Here is a 4,252-nt window from a genome sequence, read left to right as displayed (position 1 = left end):
TGAATAGTGGCAGAATATGCCACCTCAAAATATGCCTTTATTCTAAAAATTATCTTGAGCTGAATATTTTGAGAAACAGTAGACACAGGAGAACTTCACAAAACAGTAGAAATTACACTTTTGTAAGAGAAATTCACATTTCTAAAGAAAATCTCCAGTTGTAAGGGTATCTCTTACTCTTTGAGAAGTTCAGAAAGACGGGGAAGCCTGGGTGGTTCAGTTTGTTAAGCTTCCGACCTCAGCTCAGGTCACAATCTCACAGCTTGTGAGTTTGAGCCCCACATCAGGCTCTGTGCTGACCGCTCAGGGCCTAAAGCCTGATTCAGATTCTGTGTCTCCCTCTATCTCTGCCCTTCTCCCATTCACACTGTCTTTCTCTCTCTCAAAAATAAACATTAAAAAAAATTTTTTTTAAAAAGGATGTTCAGAAGGATGACTAAATCATTAAAGAAAAATTAGAAAGAGAGGCCTGCATGGCTGAGTCAGTTAACCATCCAATTCTTGATTTTGGCTCACATCATGGTCTCACGGTTCGTCAGTGCAAGCCCCACGTCGCGCTCTGTACCCACAGCATGGAGCCTGCTTGGGATTCTGTCTTCTTCTCTCTCTGTCCTCCCCCACTTACTCTTTGCATCTTGCTCAAAAATAAATAGAAAACTTTCAAAAAATAATAAAATGAAAAATTTATCAATAGATAAGGCACTGACTTAAATCTACAGGACACATCTTACCCTTTTTTACCATACCTTTCCTGGTTATCTTTGCGTAACTGGCCTACACACACACACACACACACACACACACACACACCCCTTTTTTTTTTAATGTTTTATATATTTTTGAGAGAGAGACATAGCATGAGGGGGAGGGACAGAGAGAGAGGGAGACACAGAAACAAAAGCAGGCTCCAGGCTCTGAGCTGTCAGCACAGAGCCCGACGCAGGGCTCGAACCCATGAACATGAGATCATGACCTGAGCCGAAGTCAGAGGCTTAACCAACTTAGCCACCCAAGTGCCCCCTTCTTTTAAATTTTAATTTAATTTAATTTAATTTTATTTAAAAAAACCACACATCCTTTTATATTGTTAAGTCATAAGGAGGTATCAAAATTAAAAGCAAAAATTACAGGATAAGACTTAACGTAACTACTAGGAGTGTCAAAGGAAGTGAAAAGGGGACAAGGCGCAGGGCAGTATGAATTAATGAACATGGGAAGGACAAGGATGGGGAGAACAGTGAGCATGTGCTGAAGATACTAGGGGAGAGGATCTGGTGAAAATTTTGATCTTAGACAAGCGCCTAGGTAAAGAAATAATGGGACAAGATTTCTAAACCCCACTATGTGCTTAAGAGTCATCCTCGCCATTGGCACTGTCTCTGTCATCCTCTCCTTCCTCAGCCTCTTTTTCATCATCCTTGATCAACTCCAGCTGGTCATCCCCCCGATCTTCATTATCATCATCATCCAGTAGGTCCCCCTCCTCAGCAGAGTCATCTGCACCCCCCTCAGACTCCATCTTCACATTGGTCTCATCTTTCTTCAGGGAGCTGCTGCTCTGCTCCTCTTCTGACTTATCATTCTTCATCTCTACTCCTTGTTTGCTCTGTTCTTTCTCAATTTTTTCCAGGCTTTCCAGTAGAGAATCCACTTTTTGCTTTATCTGAGTCAACTCCTTCTTAATGGCCTGAAGGTCATCGCCTTACAACTTTCCAGACTTGGAAGAAGATCCTCGCTGTCCACTCTTAGAATTGAAGCCACTTTTGCCTCTGCGTGAGGTGTTTCCTGATACACGCTGGCGTTTTGGAACTACAGCCCGAGCCATAGGAGGAGGAGGAGGAAGAACGCGTGCTGGGTAACTATACATCCTCTCATAATAATCTCGTTGAAAGTCATAGTCTAAGTCAAAAGAGGAGCCGTACATCTCCGCTGCAGATCATTTCACACCTGCTTTTCCTTGGTTCACTTTTGGCTCTGCAGCCAGATTAATATCTAAAACCTGGCCAGCGATCATTCTTCCATCCTCTCCTGCCACAGCAGCCCAGACATTTCCCTCATTAACATACTGAACGAAGGCAAAGCCCTTATGAACAGAGCAACCCACAATTTTGCCATATTTTGAGAAGATTGCCTCCACATCAGATTTCTTGACGACAAGAGTATTGAGATTCCCAATGAATACATGGGAGTTCATGGAGTGAGGATCTGTCTTGTTGGTGGCATAGCTGGCCATGGTCTTCGATGATATGGTTCTTCACAAAGCTGAAAAATGTAGCTGAAGATCAAAAAAATCTCACTCAAGCAAAGTTCCACTAACTTATATATTTCAAGTGATTTGTAACCAGGAGTGGGGAGGGAGAAGGGATTCGATTCTGAATCTCCTACTCCCAAGTTCTACGTGGAGAAGCCAACTTGCTGCTTGAGGTCTACAACGCGGTAACAACCGCTCAGTCTTCGTCTCTTCATCCCCCCTTTTTTTTTAATCATGAGCTGCCAGTGGTATTTAAGGCAACATTATAAGCCACTTCTTTAAAGCACTCATTTTTCTCTACATATTACTCATGTATATACGAAGGATACATGTTAATAAACTTCTGCTTATTTTTTTCTTGTTAATCTGTCCTTTATTATGGGGTCTTCAGCCAAAAATTCAGAAGTGTAAAGGAAACATTTTCCTCCCCTATGTTATTTAAAAAAATAAAACATTATTAAAAATTTTTTTCATTTATTTAATACAACAATTAACAAATTAACAAAACTTTGATTTCCTGATATTTGAAGGGGGACCATAGTAGTAAGTCCCTGTCACAAGGTTGGGCATTCTAAAGGGAAGATTGCATGCAATGCTCTCAACATAATGCCTGGCACGTAGTAGGTCCTCAACAAGTCCTATCTATCATTATTACCATAATAAAACCATCAACTGCAAAGGATTCTTGTTCAAGGTAAAGTTTGATGCTCTGACCCTGGCTCGGCACAGCTCTTCATGAAGATTCAGCAAAAGCTAAAGCTGGTAAATACTCTGGAAACTTAAATTGACATCCTACCTATTGTTATATCCTTGGGGGATATTTTGACTAACTATAAAATCTGTTTATTTTAATTTTTTTAGTGTTATTCATTTTTGAGAGACAGAGCATGCGTGGGGGAGGGTCAGAGAGAGAGGAAGACACAGGATCCAAAGCAGGCTCCATGCTCTGAGCTGTCAGCACAGAGAGATCATGACCTGAGATGAAGTCGGACGCTTAACCGGATGAGCCACCCAGGTGCCCTAATAAATTCTTTATATATTTTGGATATTAACCACTTATCAATTATATTTGTCTTTTTAGTATTGAGTTATTATTGTTGTCTGTATATTCTTTTTTTATGTCTTTATTTTATTTTGAGAGACAGAGAGAGAGACAAAGAGTGAGTGGGGGAGGAGCAGAGAGAGAGGGAGACACAGAATCGGAAGCAGGCTCCAGGTTCTGAGCTGTCAGCACAGAGCCCAAAACGGGGCTCAAACCTACTAATGTGAGATCATGACCTGAGCCAAAGTTGGATGCTTAACCAACTGAGCCCCCCAGGTGCCCCTCTATTTTTGAAAAATGAAAATCCTAACCATTGCTGGATGCTCACAGCAGCATGGTCAGTTGAAAGAGAGCGAGCTCAGTGTCCTGATGAACAATGAGGAGACACGTGGTCATTTTTCTACCGCCTCTACCCTCACTACAGACGGAAGGCTTATGCTGACGAGAAAATCGTGAACCACTCCTCTACTGCAAAAATAGTATTTTCCTGTCTCATTGAGTACTTTAACACAGAGCATCAAAAAAAGTCGTAGTAGAGGTGTCAACCACTCATGACAGCAGGCCACTGCTAAGGATGAAGCAACACTGATTTCGCCAATAAAGACACGAGAAGCCACCTTTAGATTCAGATGTCTTATTACCTTATTCAGATGTAGAGCAGAAGGTAGGGTACCCAAAGGTGCCAACTCTCCCTAATCTTTGGCTTGCACACCGAAAAGGAAAGGGTGTGGGTGACAATGACGTTGTGGAAGAGCCAATTCTAGACTGCAGTTACATTTTATAGTCTGTAGCCCTGTTTTGAAAGGCACGGGCCTCAAAGTCCCATCCTTCCTCACGATGCGGGAGGTGAGGAGGAATGGTTTCATGGCCGTCTCTCACAGGAAGGGAGGTAGAGGGCTGGGAGACAGCAGTCGCTCGCAGACTTCCCATCCTCCAGCGCTCCAGCAGGAGGAATGTAA

General features: G+C 42.4%; 1 pseudogene; it reads right to left on the bottom strand.

Annotated features, from left to right (window-relative positions):
• Positions 1-1,063: 1,063 nt before the first annotated feature.
• On the bottom strand, positions 1,064-2,425 carry LOC115283785 (annotated as a pseudogene).
• Positions 2,426-4,252: the final 1,827 nt, after the last annotated feature.

The sequence above is a fragment of the Suricata suricatta genome, chromosome X (assembly GCF_006229205.1).
Source record: "Suricata suricatta isolate VVHF042 chromosome X, meerkat_22Aug2017_6uvM2_HiC, whole genome shotgun sequence".
In the NCBI taxonomy this organism is placed as follows: domain Eukaryota; kingdom Metazoa; phylum Chordata; class Mammalia; order Carnivora; family Herpestidae; genus Suricata; species Suricata suricatta.
Note: the sequence above shows the minus strand (reverse complement) of the source record. Positions and strands in the feature narration are given on the sequence as shown.